Raw genomic sequence first — 19904 nt, forward strand, 5'->3', positions numbered from 1 at the left:
TAGAATTTCAACAGAGTGAAAATGATTAGTTAGTTTGTGAAATTTTTATTTCTTATCTGCTTAAACTCAAACATTTCTGCGTTGAAAAAGGGATTCTTTGAGTTTCCGAAACACGTGTCTGCTATTTTTTAAAATTTGCAAATTTAACGTTGTTTGTCGAACTTTCATTTCATAGCAAACTGGCAGTTTTTTTGTTTTTTAGAATTTAGAAAATGTGTCCTTTGAGAAATTGAATGAATGAGTAAATAAAAAACACTCTCAAACGCTTTGGTCGAACGTTTCCGCTGTCAGAGGAATTTTTTAGTCAACGCTTTTTCTCACAAGCATTTACCGAAGAAAAAAAATCTACCAAGATAGATAACATCTGAATTGCGCAAACATTTTTTTCGGAAAGAAGAAACGTGCCGAGAACATTAAAATGTTTTTTATAATCACACTTGATTACTGTAATTAATTGAAGGAAGAATAAAATAACCAGTTCACCACTGAACACACCCACGGAAAAAATAAAAACCGCCTCCAATCAAATGTCAATTCATTACGCCATAACTTCCAAAACCCGGAAGAAACGACTGCTGCGCCGACGGCGAGAAGTTAAACTTTCGCCCAAAAGCTCCGTTACCCATCCTCTCTGCCTCTGAGGCATCATTTGGCCTCCTAGCTTCTTCCTCTCCAGGGAGAAAATCGCTCGATTCGGTAGCGAGAGCTGCTCTTTATATATCTAGTCATAAAAATTATGTGAGTCTTTATGTCTTTGTGTGATATTTTGGTTCAGTATAAGATATTCAACTCAGCCATTCGAGTTCATGTCAGTGGGACTCCTTTTTTTTTGTTTCCTTTTTTACCTTCCTGTTCACTATGTTTCCCAATCTCACTGCATGCATTCACGTATTAACTGAGGGAGATAATACGGAGAGATATCAGATTGGAAATTTTTAGTGAATGCAAATTATTCAATCAAAGTTTTCTTTTTTTCACAGTGAAACAAGAAAAGATACGTAACACGGCTTTTTGTCTACTCTACTGTAAACGATGACATTATGAAACGTTTTACAAACTTAGTGAAACATACAAAACCCGATTTTAAGCTCAGAAGACATGAGTGTCTGCAAGGGTTGCAATTTCCTCCCTCAGCTTTAAAAAATAAAATAGTATTAATTAAAAAAGGACTTGCTACAAAATACTTAAAAAAGAAAAAAAAAACGAAATACGTCTCGAAAATTGTTAATCTCATATTTATGTCCACGAGCATCGGTAGGGGATGCATAAGGGTGTACTTTCACCCCCTAGCTTTCAAAAATAATAATAAAAATATTTTTTCATACTGATTTTTTTTTTTTTTTTTTTGTATCTACAAAAAATACAAATTTTAAATAAGTGAAATTATATTCATTTTAAGCAAAAGACAAATTAAAAAATTGCAAAAGTATCGTGATCAAAGAAAAAACCTTATAAATTAAATAATTTTAACAAAGATTGAAATACATCTCAGAATTCCCTTAAAAACAAATAAATACATAGAGTTAAAATAAATTAAAAAAATAGCAAATAATAAATCAATTAAAAAAATAAATATGAAAAAAAAATAATAATAAAAAAACTAGTATTTTTTTTTAAATAGTAGTTTAAATACGGGTGTACCCAGTATGATTCTGCCGGTCGGCGCCCTCTCAGGTAGGACAAGTTGCTTCCTATGTACTCGGAAGCATTCTTAATATATTTTTAAAGTTTGAAACTGAGGTATGTGACATTTATGAACTCATTTTCCTGGGCGATATTTCTATTTTACGTAAAAAGTTTTTTTTTTTTTTTAATTGTGAATGTTACGTGCAATTTAAGTAGGAGGCAAGAATAAAAAATAAAACTTCAAACCTAAAATATAATTCTGTGCTGAAGTAACAGGCTTTGTGTAAAAAGCTATTTTCTATACCCGGAGAGCATAATTAAAATGTAATGCAGTTAAAGTGAGTTCCATTAATTTTTTTTCTAAAACCTTCCAAAGTTTTTCCCCTCACCTTCTTGTATTTCTCTGAAATTTGGCTCATCAATTGTTCCCTTTGAGGTAATCAAAAGTCCAAATTATTAGATTTTTATCTCTTTTATGTTTTTATTTATGAGACTTTGATTTTTAGAAAAACCTTTTTTTCATGGATACTTGGACGTAAAATGGACGATAACTCGGCACCAAATATAGATAGAAAGATTTCGCAAAAAACATTTTGAAGTATATTAGCTGCTGTTTAATATGCAACATGACAAATTTCATATAAGTTTTTAGTTTTAAAAAATTAAATTAAGTTTAAAATTTAAATTTCTCAAAAAAGTATAACGATTCTGTTTTTTTTTTTTTTTTTTTAAATCTCAAAAGATTGTGTTTATTTTATCTTCATTTGTGCAAAATTGCAAGTTGGGATCTCAGTGAGATCATATTTGTTTGATTTTTTTAATACAATTTGACTTAAGAAATAATGAAATTTTTCAGATTCTATTTAGTTAAATATGGGGTTCTCTTACTGGGGGATGGTCTCTAGTAAGTAGTAATTAATCATGACTATGCTTGAAATGAGCTGACATGAATTTGTAGATTGGTAACCTCCCTTCCTCCCCTCCACACCACCACTTTTTATCTTTTTTTTTTCTAAACTGTATTAAAAAAAAAAAAAAAAGCTGGTTCGTCAGAGTAACAATCCTAACAAGCTGAGACGCTGCCAAACATAAGTAGTGGCTAAGGCTTATAAATGGGGAGGGGGGGGGGGTCTTAAAAACAAAAACTAAGAGTCAGGAAAACTTTAACTGACAAATAGAACCACACTCATTTGCAGCTTTTTTGGGGGGGAAGGGGGAACTTAGGGTGAGGGGGAGGGGGGAGGGACAATCTGGAATGAAGCTGAACAACATGGAACTCTAACTAGCAAAATTTGTTCGATCTATGACTGCTTTTAATATATGCATAAATAGATCTCGTTACATTACTCTCCTTTACAACAGAAATTAAGAAGAAAACTAGCAATAAAGAAAAGAAAAGAAAAAAAAACCAGCTGCACTCCAGATGTTGTAGAAAGACAGTTAATTTTATGTGGACAGATAAATATGATCTGATACTTTGATTTATTTTTAGTTTAGTGTGAAAAGAATGGAAAAATACTGAAACAAAACGGAGGGAAACACTATTAATTTGCTACAATCTTGGGGCAAACTATTTCTTTCCTCCCTTTAAAATTGAAGGTTGGTGCAGGGGTAGGGGGTGAAATGAATCATAACTCTCATTATCAGATATTGAATAAATCAAGTACACTTTGTGAAGTTAGGATCGAAAAAGAAACACTTGGTCTGAAAAAAAAAAAAAGAAAAGAAAAAAAGAAATATATGGGGTAAAATAACCCTCAATTCAATCCCCAGATGAGGCGTGATACTAGTATAGTGTTAACCGTATGTTTGGGTGGGTGGGAGGAGGGGGGGGGCACTTCGTCTTGCTTTAAAGAAGAACATTTACCAACTTTTAGTAAGTTTACTATTCATTTTGTTTTATTTTATTTTATTTTTATTTTTTTACATTTTGAAACCAGTTTTGAAAAAAAGAAAAAAAAAAGTAGTGGTGCGTTGGGAGAGGGGGGGGGGACTTACCAATCTACAAGTTCATGCCAGCTCATTTCAAGCATCATAGCCATGTTTACTTACAACTCAGTAGACTATTACGAGAACCCCATATTTAACTAATTAGAATCTGAAAAATGTCATAATTTCTTAAATCAAATTTATTCAAAAATTCATAAAGAGATGATCCTATTGAGATCCAAACTTGAAATTTTGCACAAACAAAGATAAAATGCACACAATCTTTTGAGAATTAAAAAAAAATAATAATAATCATCTTACGCTTTCTGAGAAATTTAAGTTTCAAATGTAAATTTCATTTTTTAAAAATGAATTTTTTTTATAAAATCAGTTATGTTGCATATCCTATTAAACAGCAACTAATTTACTTTAAAATTCTTTTTACCAAATCTTTCTATCTTTACTTGGTACTGAGTTATCATCCATTTTATGTTCAAGCATCCATGAAAAAAAGATGGTTTCTCTAAAAATCAAAGTTTCATTAAAATAATAATAATAATAATAATAATAATAATAATAAATAAAAGAGAAAAAAAATCTAAAAATTTGGACTTTTGATTACCTTGAAGGGCACAATCGATGAGCCAAATTTCAAAGAAATACAAAAAGGTGAATCCCAGTATAAATTAAGGAGAAAAAAAAAGCATTTTTTATTTTTAAAGAATTTGATTAGAAAACTTCTGATTTTTGGAGAATCGCGTATTCTTCTATGGACTCGCGTATTCTTCTCCGAAAATCCTAATAAAAAACAGTCTTAATAAAAATCGTTCATGGACTGTACAAGCGTAAAAAGTTTCTTTTTAGTTCGACAATTTTAAAATGAAAAAATCCTTACTAGTTTATTACGAGACATAAGAGCCGCTTTCCAAAGGAATCTGAAGATATTCTTTGCAAGCACTATAAATAACGACTCAATGACCCCCTAGATTCTATTCATCATCTGTAGACTCAAAAAATATTTTTATAAACTTTCATGTTAATCAACTGTGGAATTAACAAAAACTGTTATTATCTTTACAAACGATGCTTTAAAAACTAAATACCCTATAGACATTATAAACAACCATCAATTGATCTATCCATTATTTACTAGGACTCGACCGATGCATCGGCCTGGCCGATGCATCGGCACCGATGGTTCAACAATTTAGCCATCGGCATCGCCATCGGCAGCCGATGCTAAATTGCAGGAAACATCGGCCCATCGGCCTTAAAATACATCGAAAAGCCGATGGAATTGGCCGATGTTTTTGAAAAAAAAAGGAGCTTTGCTGTTTTACTTTTTAATACAAAGTAAAGAAAGTTATTGTTTTCATATAAAATTGTTTACTTAAATTTCAGTATGAATTTCTATTTTAGTCACCCCTGAAAGAGTTTTTAATACTGCATTCAGATACCAAACAAGTTAATTATTGCGTTGTTTCTTGCAGCTGGATGCACGTATAAATCTCTCATAAGTCATAACTCTAAGATGGTATAAGCTGTAGAAGATTAAGTTTTCGCATGTGGGGTGTGCGTACGTTTCAGTGGTGCACTTCCTTTTTTGTTTTCGATCGGGTGTTCTGAAAAGCCGGTTTACTCACTTTTTGTAGCTATTAATTACTTATTTCAATGCAAAACTAATCTAGCGTCTCAGTCTGACAATCATTTGGTGATATATTGCCAAATTGGAGATTATGGAAACAAATATGAGATGGTGAAACTGGTTTTTGTGTCATTTTGGTAGATTCCTGTTGAACCGACGGTAATTTTTAATTTTTCAATGCTTGTAATATGAATCATAGTAATGCAGTCTTTTCTGTATCGCTTCGGCGGAGTTACAAGTTTAGGGCCCGTCGAAATACATTTTGGGGCCCTATTTCTCTATCGCAGAAGTTGTGAAACATTTATCATAAGCATTTTGTAACTCCTACGGTGTCCCGATGGTTATCGGACCTCTCGTGCAATTGCAACATTTGCTATATTTTAAATCCGCCACTGCACGTCAAAACAAACTCGGGTGCAAGTTTTAAAAGTTTTTTTCTGCTCCATGTTTATGATTATTTTAAACTCTATTTTTTACGACTTATTTTTTGAATTTTCCGAGAACACTTGCGTGCCCCTCCTCCCACTCCCTCAATTTCTGAAATTAAACTCTAGTTATACTTCTGAGCTCTTTAAATTAACACCCTTCATAAAATTAGAGATTTTTTTTTAAACTTAATTTATTGTTTAGAAATAATTTAGAGTATTAATGTAAGAAATTGAATAAAGACGTTTTGAATGGTGACATAATTCGAAAATCAAAGGGACTTTTGAATTTTTTCTTCAGAAGTGCTGAAGCAGATTAGAAACTCCTCCTGTGATCGATGTTTTTTCTGTTGTAAGTAAATATTTTTATGTATTTATGTAAAATCAAAGAATAATTTATTTTCGTTTTTATAGATACGTTTCAAGGATTTTCTATTATGCAATTGTTTAAATTTCAGAAAATTATTCTTAAATTTAAAAATTTAATTTGAACTTGTTAGCAAAGCTTCATAAAAGATTAAACAATCAAATTGTTCAATATTATGTGTGCAAATATCAGATCAAGTAGTATATTTATTCAGTTATTAACTTGGTGTAAATATTGAGTTTGTTTATTGTAGCTGCGTTTTAAGAACCTCGCTCTTTTTATGACTATTTCTTTTATCAGCAAAACTGTTATAACTTTTATGAAAAATGCAAACTTTTCTTTTCATAAATTTTAAATAAGTACAAAAATATGCCTATTATGATTTAATATTATAATTTACCTGTTACCTTTTTTGTTTAATTTGATGACTAAAAAATGTCTACGTGCAATCTTTTCACTTTAATTGCGTAATTTGTTGACGGTTTCATAGTTTTATTTTATTTTATTTTTTTTTTGAATGATTAAACAACATAATTTAATGTTTTTTAACTATTTTTAGTGTACCTAAATCCATACATTATTACAATATTACTGAAATCTTAGTTATATGTTCAATTAAAAAAGAAAGAAAAAAAATCAATTAGTTATTAAACAGTCTCTTTGTTTTTCTTCCTTTTTTTCTTTTTCTTTTTCTTTTTCCTTTTTTGTTTTTTGGCTGTTGTTCTTGCTCTTTCATCATGCAGCAGTCAAAAAAGGAGAAGCATAACTACACCCTATACATATTGTACGTAGTACGATCCAAAAGTTCGGGGGCAAGCTGTATAGAACTTTACCCAGAATAGTTCACATTACCGAAACACATCCACCTTTAAAAGGTCACCTTGAGGGACTATGTACTTCTGCCAGTGTTCATAAAACTTTTGGAATCAATCCTGGAAGCCATTTTTCGCTACCTTCTATGATGCAGCTTTATCTTCACCTGACGGAAGAAAGCGGTGTCCATGAAAATGTTTTTTTGCTGAGAACAGGTAAAAGTCACACGGAGCTAACTTCAACGAAACGTTATTTTACTTGTTTGTCATATCAGAGCATTGACCAATCGAACCGTGCATCCTCAACATGAAAGTCGCCTTCTTCCCCACGATGAAGTTAAAAGCAGCAGCGCAAGAAGCCTTGCAGGAGGTCCAGGTGTCTTCCAGGAGCAGGGTTGCCAGACATCCCGGATTTCAAGGGACGGTCCCGTGTTTTGAAAAAGTGTCCCGCGTCCCGGGGAACTTCCATACGGGACGGCTAAAGTCCCGTATTCTAGCTGATAACAATATTTTACAGAACGAGACATTATTTTAAGGGGAAAAATAAAAAAAAAATGAAATAATGAGAAATGAGAAAATCATGTGGCAGCAAACAAAAAAAAACCGTTTTCGTTTTGATTTGATTTGTATATTTTTGTTTTGGTGGCCGACCATGAGGAGCCGAATGGTTGCTTCTTCTCTGCTCGTTAACTAATATTGGAGACATATCTCTGCGCATGCGTCATCATTCGCAACGAAAACGATTTTTATACCTTGATAGGCGAAATTTTGTGAGGTTTAATGCTTTGTAGAGATTGAATTTCACCGACGTCTCAAAAATAAGCCCCCCACCCCACCCGTTTTCACTTCTAGAAGCTTGTCCCGTATTTATTGTTCCTAAATCTGGCAACCCTGTCCAGGAGTGCTTCGAAAAGCTATACGAACGTTGGCAGAAGTCGTCCAAGGTGACTATTTTGTAGATAGATGTGCTTCGGTAATGTGAACTATTCAGGGTAAGGTTGTATACAATTTGTCCTGAACTTTTAGATCATACTACGTACGTATGTGTTTTCAACTTACTATTTCATAACGTTTTTGAGTGACGCAAGTTTACGCGCATGAAGACATCACAAGAGAATTTGCGATAATTAACTGAGGAGACGTTCAAAATGGATATGTCGGTCATCTATATGTTCTTAAATACACATGCATGTACAAATGTGCCGGAAAAACTTGTGAACTTTAAACTGGGTGATCGTAAAATAGAAGTTTAGGTCGAAATCTGATTTTTTTTTTTTTTTGTGATTATACGATTCCTTATTCGTAGAAAGAAAGTAAAATAAAATGAATCAGCGATCCTTTAAATTCCTGATAATCTTATCAATTTATTTCTGTTTGATTTTTTTTTTTTTTTTGTTTTTTGCCATCGGCCGACGGCATCGGCAATCGGCCATTTGGAGGAAAATAATCGGCCATCGGTCGAGCCCTATTATTTACATGTTTTATAGCTCTACTGGCATTTTTGTAAACAATACAAGATACCTTGTATATACTATCTATTCTAAACAACCCTTAAACTTCATAAACAAATCATCCATAGACACTTAAAACATTCGTTTTATAAAGTTTCCTAACAATCTTCAATAGATTCTTCAATCTTCAAAAATATGTAAATAATCGAATAGAAAATATTTCATTAGAAAAATATCTTATTTTTTACTTCATTTTAATTTTCATCCCATGAAAAACGAAGTGAAAATTTTCTACCTTTTTTTTTTGGCAGTACAAATTTATTGCAAAAAAATAATAATAATAATAATGTTTCAATGCTTGTTTTATTATAAAATATATTGTTCTTTCTTTACGTACCGTTATTTTCAGAACAAGTTTCTGATTTGTTGATTTTGAAAAAGGTAAGTTATCTTAACCATTTCACTTTGCCCCATATTCCCCTATCCAATTATGTTTGCCATACCTTTACATGCTTAGGTAGGAAATTGTTTAAAAACCTATTCATTGAACCATTGAAGAAGAAATGCTTCTAACGCACGAACTTGAGTGCACGCACCATTTTTATTTTAATTAATTTTATTTATTCATTTTTTTTTTTTTTTTTTTGGAGTTATTAAAATACAAAGCTTATTTAATAGATGTAAAAAGAAGTAGTGTGATGTCTACATCATTTTTACTTCCTTTTACAAAAAAGGAAGTATTGTATTCGCGAAAAAATTTTCACTCAAAAATCGCCCTTAATTTCCATTTTGCTCACCCCCAAATGAATGTTGAGTTTTTTTTTCGATTCGACCACATGCGGAAAAGTGCCTAAGAATGTATAGACACGCGAAATATCCATTTTGACCATCACCGAGGTAATTACAACGACTTTTCTCGTGACGTCTGTATGTATGTGCGTATGTGCGTATGTGCGTATGTATCTCGCATAACTCAAAAATGGTATGTCCTAGAAAGTTGAAATTTGGTACATAGACTCGTAGTGGGGTCTAGTTGTGCACCTCCCCTTTTGGTTGCTTTCGGATGTTCCTAAGGGGGTCTTTTGCACCTTTTTGGGGGGAAATCATTGTTAATTTCGATGTAAACTCAAGTGGCGTTATAATTTGTCGGACACTTGGCGATATATCGCCAGTCTTTTGGTCGCCAAGTTTTGTCGCCAACTTGGCGACAAATTTGGCGGAGTTTTTTTTTTTTTTTTTTGGTTTCAATTTGGCCATTGTTGGTGATATTTAGAGAATAAATATTGAATCACATTAAAATAGCGAATAATGGGGAAATGACATTAAATTGGAGTAAAAGGAAGTCATGTGATGCACACATCAGCTCGTTTTTTTTTAATGTGCTAAGTCTTGAGTGTAAATCAATTAAAACTAATATGACATAAACATCTATTTTCTAACAGTTTTTTTGAGCAATCACGATTGCTTTTTGTTCTCATTTGACTGTTTTTGGCATCTTTTGATTTTTCCCACCGCCACCCTCCGCACCATGACCGTCGACGGGCTCCTCACGATGCTGCACCTATAGCGAAAGCCGTCCTCAGGTTGCATCCATGTCCTACACACACGCGCATACATACACAACTACACACACATGCACACACACACAAACACATACTCACACATACACCTACACACACGTACACACACATACACAAACACATATACACGCGTAGACACACGCATACATACAGACACCCACACATACACACACAAAAACATACACACACACATACACACAACTACCCACACATTCATGCCTGCTCACAGACACAAACACATATGCCTACACACATACCCATACTTCCCCCCCCACACACACATTCATACACACAGCTACACACACACTTATGCCAGCACACAGACTCAAACACACATGCCTACACACACATACACATAACCCCTACACACAAACACATACCCCCACACACAAACACACACACACACCTACACACACTCCTACACACACACACCTACACACACACATACACACATGCCTACATACACGCACACACGAACTCCTACACGCAGACGCGCGTACACAACACTCACTCACACACATACATACACCCACACACACACCCACACACATGCGCCTACACAAACACACACGCGCATACACACGCTCGTGATTGCGAAGAACATAATTTGAATTCAAGATGTCAAAATTCAAATTAATTTTTTTTTCTTTTTAAGTTTATTTGCTTATTTTTTTTTCAAAGATATTCCATTATTGTTGCCGATGAGCGATATGTGACTCAGTTATAGTAAAACAGTTAAATGACCCCAGGCTACGGAAAACCGCAAATATGAATCAATATCCTTCAGCTAGAATATCTGAAACGTTTTTGTGGTTATTTCAAGTCATTTTATCGACATCTTCAAGTTCAGCCAGAACTTTGTAGATAGTCATGCACCAAATGAATTATATGCACAAATGCAGATTACAGCAACAGAAATTCTTAACGTCGGTTAATATTCATTGAAATATGTTTTTGGAATGTCTCCTTTTGTTTTAAGGAAGTTTATTTCTTTTTGAACTTAAATAGTCCATGTGCATGTATGGATGGGTCATTAAACATCATATTAAAACACACGCTAATTCAAAGTTTTGCGTTTAATTTTAAGGTATTGCATCCCGACAGCAAAAGTGACACTACTTAGAAAAGAAAAAAAAAGGAGAAAATCACAATTTTATGCAGTTCTGCTTTTTAATATTACAATAGTCTCAACACTTTTATAATGTTATCAGGGGTACCCCAAAATTAAATTTTTGGGAGATCGGAAATTCTCAATTTTCCGAATGGAACACCAAATTTTCCAGAATGATGATAATTTGGCCAAAAGAAACTCAGAATGGTGCCAAATAGAACTCCAAATTTCGCCGAATGATGATAATTTTGCCGAATCGTCAGAAAAAATTTGCCGAATAAAGAAATTTTTTTAAGTCTCCTCTCGTGACCTCCCATCGTCCCTCTGGATGGCATATTTTTCCGTTGGTTTTTGTATTTAAAATTAATAGTGAAAACTTAAAGTTTGATTTTTTTTTAAATTGCGGAATTTTGAAGATGTATCACTATTAATTACATCGTTTTTTATATACATCACCACGCACCTGTCATATAAGCTAATTTTGTACATTTTGTAGCAAGAAAGCGCATTAAGTTTAGATCTGAAGTCAATTATTAATACATTTTTGAAAATCTTGAGTTGTGTTATTTCTGCAGGGGTACGACGTCACATCTCGGAGATAGTGGGAAATTGTAATTGACGAAATAGGCTTGTTTCAGAGCAATGTCGAGAACAAAGCCTCCTTTTTCGTATAAATTAAATTTTGATTTCAGTAAAAAAAAAAAAGAAATACGCAAATGAAAATAGTTCGCTGAACAACCAATATTGCTTATTATTGTTCTCACTTACGATGTTCCCATCCTTTTCATAACAAACAGACAAATAATTTGTAGGAGCTATTAATACATTGTATATACTATTTTCTGATCGTGAAAAGTTGTATAATTTAAAGAAAAAAAGAGCTGTATTCTTCTGTCACACGTAGTAATTTTTGCAGGCGATAAATCGTTTCACAACTTTTTGTTATTTTTTTTAATTAGCTTTGATTGTTCTAGATTTTCTTTAAAGAATGGTTCTCCACACGAAAGCCATGGAGTACTATTGTGCCCCCCAAATAAATTATATCTTAGTTTCTTGTTTTAATAAAATGGGAGGGAAAAAAAATCGTTTTTATTTCCTGATTCAACAAAGCAATGAAAAAACATTCCATACTTAACATTTAAACAGTTTTTGCTGCAATCTTTCTTAAGTTATTTTAAATTTTATAATTTTTAAGAATAAGTATTTACTTGTTCTTTGTTTAGGCAAATGCTGGGTCACTATGTCCTTGATTTTCTCAGGAATTCAGGAAAATTGGCGCTTCTGTTCTTTGTCCACTTTCTATGGACATTATGGATAAGACCACTGACTTCGTAGACATTCTTTACAAATAATTATGATTTTCTAACTGTGTAGGTGATAGGTAACATATCTCAAAAATAAATATTGTTCTATCAGCAATCACCTGTTTACTACTTGTTCGGATAACACTCAATTTGGCTACAGCTACTACGTTTTGGTGTGCACATTTTGTAAATACTACTCGATAAATTCGACTAAGAAATTATTATGGACTTATTAGATATGTTAGATAGATAAATAATTCACAGCTGATGACAGGGAGGACTGCAAGTTTTGGAAGTAAAACTGAAACCGAGACCTTTGTACTCATTCGTCCTGAAACGATGGCTGAATTTCCTCAGTCATTCTAGTAATCATGTTGCAATTTATTTTGAAACCAGAATTAATTTTGTGGTCAGAACGAATTAAATTTATTGATGAAAAATATTTTTTTGTTCTATGTTAATGTGCTATGTACATATTTTTTCCCCTGATAAGTACCATCTAAAGATAATCATCATCAAATAAAATTATTTCCCAGGAAGCATTCAACAATCTTGAATCTAAATCATGTAGCTGGATTGCATTGTATGAACTACCTAAGCCATAAGCAGAATTTTAATATTCCTTCTCCAGAGCTTTCCAATTCAAGAAATGCATTTTAGTCCGGTTCGCTTAATCCTAATTCACTGCTGACCAACAAAGAAGGAAATAAACAATAAATAACCCCGTGAATGGTCAGAACACTCGCCAGCGGCTGTTTGGAATGAGCTTCAGAAATACATCCAATAAGATAACCATTAAATGTTACGACCGAAAATATGAACCAAAAGCACACCAAATAAGGAAACTTTCAATCCACCATCAGTTTTCGGCGAAGATTCATCCACGAGACAGGTAAAAAACATCCCGGGGCGTCATCCACTTATTTCCGAGGTCTTGACCTCTGAGTTGGCATTCCTTCGCCTTGACCTTCTAGATGTTCTCTCTCTCTCTTTTTCAAAAAGTTTCTTTTTCTCTTTTGTGTTGTTTCTTCCACCGACGACTGACTGACCTGGAGGACTAGTGGTGCCAAAGACACAGTTCGTGAGAGGTTGACCTCTGCCGTGGTAACTAACGGTGGATTCCCGCTTTGTGGATGTGGTTTCACTCGGCGCTAATGAGGTACACCTACTCCTCAAACAAACCTCGGTTATTTTTGGGCTAATGAAAGAGAGAAGAGGGGTGGAACGGGCATGCAAATGTGTTTGCAGTTCAGTGGAACACATTTCAGTGTCATTCTTTTGTCAAGAGGGACAAAGGGCAGCGAGAAATTTCTAATTTTTTGCCCCTTTTGTATTTTTAAGCGAAATAAAATGCTCTCTCTTTCACTAGCTAATTGCATTATTCCTACATTTTTTTCAAAAAAAAAAAAAAAAGAAGAAGTCGGATTTAAGAAGAAGTCGGATTTTCGTTTAGTCAATTTACATTGTCTGGGGAATTTGGAAACTTCCATGCTCGGGGTGTTGCCAACTTTCAAATGTATTCTGTCTAACTAGTAAATTGTTAACTATTTCGAATTTCGAAACCCTTAGAATCAGGGGCGCAGTGAAGAGTGTTAACTTCCCAGAATACTTAGTTTTAAGCTATATAGGGCTCATCATAATGTGTTAATTTTATCTCAATATGTATGGATAGTACGCGTACTAGATCGCATACTAGTCGATTCATACATGCGCTGACATGTATGAATAGACAACTCGCGCACAAAGCCTCTAATTAATTTCCCCTTTCATGGGCTTTGGAAAGATTACTTCCCATAATCCCATACGAGAAACAAATGACCCATGAAAGGGCTAATATTTCTTTATATTTTTTAGTTAATGAATGTCAGTCGACTAGAAACTGTGCTTTTAATTTTTTAGAACTTTTATTTTGACTCGGAGATTCCCTAGAGGTGCATTTTGGAACCTCGAAGTTCTGCGGGACACAGTTATGCAGTAGGATCTATTACATCAGAGGTGGCCAACCTACGATCCGCGAGCCATGTGTGGCCTGCGAAGCTGATCCATATGACCAGTTTATATGTTCAATAGTGCAAATCGAAAACGATGTTATGGAAATTTCCAAAACAATCAATCAAGTTCATTCGGTATTAAGAAGGATTGTTGTCAATTTGGACCCAGAAATCAGGCATTGGTTTCTAAGAAACTTTTAGAAACTTCGCATTAGTAAAATAATTAGATGAAGTAGTGATAAAAAGTATTTGTTTAGTAATTTTTTCTTTCCTTTTTTCTTTGTTTCCCTGCATTATCCAGACAATATTTATGTATTGTTAAACTTTGTATGTGTTCTGGCCAGGGTCCCATGATGGGAGGTCAATGTGACCTCCCGAAAATTTCCTTATTCGGTAAACTTTGACGATTCGGTAAATTTTGATTAATATATGCAATATTGCAATTTTAAATGTCTCTTTTCATTAGGTGTACTTATGTGTGTATACCCGTATTATTCGGCAAATTGAGAATTTTCACCCTCTCAAAAATTAACGTTCGGAGCACTCCTGGTTCCAACCCGCGAGATTCATCTTAAATTGGGGTGCGGCACTCGGGGAGAAAAAGGTTGGTCCTTACTGTGTACATGATCAAAACTTAGAGATGAATTTCTCTACCACTGTTGGTAAGTGACAACGATCAAGAATCAAAGCTGATTTAATTGAAAATCAGTTGTTATTGCGAGACTACTTTCCTATTTGTTCTAATATTAAAATTGGGCACGATAGAAGTTTTAATTTCTCGTAAGGAGTGGTAGTGAAATGTAGTTCTCCAAGATGTAATAAAAGATGCAAGAAATTAAACAATGAAGAAGTTTTGTTTCTACGAGACAGCCAAAGTTGAAGTTTCAGAACAGGGAAGGATTTAACGGTCTGTTTAGGAAATAACTTCAACTCAAAAAGTTTATGACTTTGCGCAATTTTATTAATGTGAATATTAATCTCTTAAATCACATTTCATGAAAAAAAGGATAAATTTTCATGGCAGTCAACATCTGCTTTTGTTGCATAATTACTTTTTATTAAATTTGCAATTATCAAAGAAAAGAAACAAAAATACCATTAGGAGTTCTATTGCAGATTTAAAATAATGACTCTGATTTTGAATCAATTAATGGGAAAAATTTTATATAAGACTGAGATAAAATTTCCCGTGAGAATTTTTTCTGCGAATCTTAACCCATTTTCTGTCATTCAAAATCGCTGATGTATTACAAAGCTACCTATTTATTTGGAATTGATGTGAGAAGATGTTAATGGTAGACTATTTCTATTTCGGTAGAAAATGTGCTTCCTTTTTTTTTTGTTATGTCTTATTGCCAGCATTAAATTGGTTAGTGGAAACAGAATAATATATATAGGGCTTGAGATGACGCACTTATTACGAAATCTTCTCCAGGATACATAGATAAGATGGAAATAAATTATATGCTTATTAATGTATATTCTCAAAAGTCCTTTATGCTTTACTTCTAAAAAAAAGTTCTTAAATTTATCGTCGCTCTTAATCTAGAACTTAAAAAGGCTACAGAAGACATGCGGGATTTGTGTTTCGTATTTTCTCAGATCTTCACCTAGAAAATAGTTTTAATTAAATACATTTAAACGCTGAAAATTCGAAAAAATATCAGTAAATTCGTAAAATTCCGATACTTTTCAGGGTTTTTATCATGAAGTTAATGACTTGTGTGTAAAATATACTGTAGTTTTCAGTTTTTTTAATGATACAAAAACCTGGACTATGGCAAAATCACTTGAAAATCACCTAGCTATGTTTGAGAGAGAGGTTTCGAAAAACATTCTGGGTTCAGTGAACATCAATGCTATATGGGGGCAAGGATACAATTTTGAGCTGTAAAAGTTGTAGGTTTGCACAGTAGTGAGTTGAAGATTGCCGAATAAATCATTAGAATGAAACCCAGCTCCACAACTTTCAGAGTTTTTTTAATTTAAATTAATTGGTATTCGTACCCATATTATAGTGTGTCAGGTCCAGGCCAAGGTGGGTTGACTGAGGTAACGAGGATTTTAAAGCATTTGGCATGCCCTGGTGAAGAGGAGAGCGGAAAAGAAGGAGATTCTGAAGAAGGTCTTGTCCCACAATGGGCTGCTGTGTCAATTCGCAGTTCTGGAGCTTGAACACGACATCGTACGGTGGTTTGAGAAATTAGCCAAAGAGGTAAAACATTCCTATTTTGAGCGGACAAGGCAGTTTTCTCATTAGACAGATATGTAACCTGTCCAATATGTAAGTGACCCTATGTAAGTGAACCCTATGTAAGTGGGTTGGTCTTGGTTTCATTTCTTTCAGTTTTCATTAAACCCAGTTTGTAGCGTCTCCCATAATTAATTTATTTCAATTGCAAATGAAGGAGAATTTTTGTTACTTACATATTTATTTAATCACACACAATGTATTTATGTTGCCAACACCGGCAATATATGAAATCATGCATTGTATAAAATGTCTGAACCACGCATTCTCAAGAATACCGAATTTCATACACTGTCAGACATATACATAAAAAAGAATATTGTAATAATGTGTAATTATTTATAGAAGAGTTAGGGGAAAAAAACCGAACAAGATGTCCCTGTTAGGAAAATTTTAATCCAAATGTTTATGTAATTTCAAGTAGTCTATGTTCGTCATTTACGCATTCTATATCTTTTTCAAACTGTTCTAATGTTGATAATCTTATTCTGAGAAAAAAAAAGAATGATTGGATTTGATAAGGAATTTAAACTGTATAGAGTGAAGGCAAAAACATTTATTTACTTGGTATATGTTAAAAAGTAAACAATAAAAGCGAACATAAAAATAATTAGAACGTGTAACCAAATGAAAATTAGGGAACGAGCCAGCTTCTTTTGTACTAAAACTATGTATGGGTCGTTGCAATGAATTAAAATTATCAACAATCTCCTTAAAAGTGGAGTCAGGAAGAGGAAAGTAAGCCCATGAGGTAAAGTGGAGGTGAATTGAAAAATACCAATTTTCCCTTTTTAAATTGAATTGATTAGTTAATTCTTTTTTGAAGACATATTGAGATTATAGCACAGGGGTTCCCAAAGTAGGTGCCGCATGGAAAGGCGAAGGGTTCCGCGAAGTGTCCATGGTTTCAATATGTATATACCATTGAGATAAACTAGGATGCCGTAAAAAAATGCTTATTATTCAAAGAGTGCCGCGAATCGGAAAAGTTTGGGAACCCCTGTTATAGCCAATATTTTTATTTTAGTTTTAGAAACTGGTACCAAGTCCTTATAAGCTAGTTATTTATGCTGATTGCGTATGGTATGTATGAGCAAGCTGCTGATGAAATTTTCTCTGGAATCATTATTAACCGGAGAAACTTCTTAATTTTGGTATGTCTCTCCCACCTGACCCTACTCTGTTACGAAATTTTGACAAAAATCACCTCACAAAGATTTCGTCTAGTCAAGTTAACTTTTTCCCACTGACATTCTTCAAACAAGATTTTCATCCGTAAGAAAATCTCCAACAAAATGATTTTTGGTATCACTGTGTCTCGATCTCCATTAAAAGTTTCAATTTTTGATATATTCCGTCGTACTCCTCAGCTAATTCAATTTCAGGACGGCAAAGTGAGAGATCGTGACAAATTACCCAAAATCTGATAGAAAAAAAACCCGTAACAAACAGGTACAGCCGAGCTCGTCTGCGTTTCGCTGAGCAAGTACAATAAAGCTAGTGGACCGTGCCCTGCAAAAATTTGAACTTCTCCAAGACCTTTTTCCTCAACATCGTAAAGATATCCGGTGCCGATTGTCCGACAAAGCCACGAATATCTTCTCCTTAATGGATTCCAACACACGAAATAAACTGAACTAAACTGCTATCTTCCTGAGCGCTCTTGGACACATTGTTTATTTCCAATGTCTTGAGACGGGGATTTTCTTTTCTTGTTTTTATTGAATACCGTTACACAACACAGGAAACGAGATATGGGATTCAATAAGCTCCTTCCTTATTGTTCCGTAGAGGAGGGGGTTATGATTGTAACAACTAATCTCTTCACCTGCTGACCAAGGTTAGAGCAACGTTAAAATAAAGAAGAGCTGGAAAAAAATAAGGTTAGCAAGAAGGAGGAAGGGAATTTGATCTAGAAAAAGCGTGGGGTAAGTTAGAGTGGGGTAAGCGGAACAGGTTTCATAGGTGCTTTCTTTGATGCTTGCTTCCCCGTGGGCAGTTGTGGATGTGTGTGTGTGTTTTTTTCTTGGCAAGTCCTTGGGCGAAGCGGTCATGAGGTGAATAATGGGGATTGCTCCTCAGCCCTTTTCCCACAGTTTCAACTGATCCTACCTAAAGATCACCGTTCCTCAAATGCTACCAGTACGAGGAAAATAATTTAATTACTGTTTGTTTTTCCATAAAGGTGATTAAAAATGTTTTTAGATTAAGTTAAGTTGAGGACGGTGTAAAAACAATATGTTGTGGGAATTGTTTTATTTTCATTTGATATTTTCAAAACTAATTACAACTTGAAGCCGAGCCGAATTTTTAAATAGGCAGAGTAAGTTGCAGCTTATGACGGCTAATTTTATCTTTTTTTTTTTTTTTTTTCATTTTTACTCCCCTTGGAAACAAAATATGAGAAAAACTTGATTCTCTGTGACACCCCTTCCTTTTTAATGAATAACATTTTCTTTCAACCAGCTTATTCTATTTTTAATCTCAGGTATTTTTAATGGCTAGAGGTGAATTAATATCTTGATCTCGCCCTGCATTTGTCTCGTCATTGCAGTAAATAAATAAAAACGAATAGATTTTTTGAAAATAAAAAAGCATTTTTGCATAAGATTGATCTTTTATTTTTGGGAACGTTTCTTATGGAGTTTTTTTTTTTTTTTTTTTTAATTTTATTTTCAAAGTCAAAATGGGTTTGCTTCTGTTGACGAGATAGGTGTGGAAGATTTCTAATCCCCCCATGGACGACATAGAGCTAAATTCGGTTCTGTGGTTGTATTCTCCTATGATCGAATCTACTCCACTGGTAAATAGATAATACACAATCCATCTCTCTCTCTCGTATAGTGCACTATTTTGCTTTCATTCATAAAAAGCAGATATGTGCCACCCTTCTTGTTGGCTGTTTGTTGGATCTAATTATTATCTCTTCTGTAATTGGCTATGTGGTAGCGCCTCATTTGATTTGCATGTTATGTAGAGAAATGTGGATATTAATTCACTGTTCAGACTTAAAAATGCGAATCGGAGTACATTAGATACCTAAAGGTATTTTTTTAAACAAATAAATAAATCTTTTATTGCATTTTCTGTAAATTAATTAAAATGATTAACACAGATCCCCTAACAAAAAAAGCCTCTATTATCTTACTACTCTCCAATTGACATTATTTCCCACTTCAATTTCTTTCAACCATAGTGATAATTCATTCAATAGATATTTCGAGAAATATACAGCTAATTGATCCAACACGAAAATAATTAAGAATAAATTTGCAGCTGTTTTTCCTATTGTAACAATCTTCTTTCAAGCATCCTATAAGATCCTATAGCCCCCCCCCCCCCCCCCATCCCGATTTAAGATGTTTACAATATCTTCGACGTTAATACCATTGCCACTTCCTATCGTTCTTCC

The 19904-nt window shown here is 33.7% G+C and overlaps 1 protein-coding gene across 1 annotated transcript in view; it reads right to left on the minus strand.

The window, feature by feature from the left end:
- Positions 1 to 19904, minus strand: part of LOC129224946 (uncharacterized) — a 110157-nt gene that overhangs the window by 24851 nt on the left and 65402 nt on the right. The window lies entirely within an intron of this gene.

This window comes from Uloborus diversus, chromosome 6 (genome assembly GCF_026930045.1).
Source record: "Uloborus diversus isolate 005 chromosome 6, Udiv.v.3.1, whole genome shotgun sequence".
Classification (NCBI taxonomy): Eukaryota; Metazoa; Arthropoda; class Arachnida; order Araneae; family Uloboridae; genus Uloborus; species Uloborus diversus.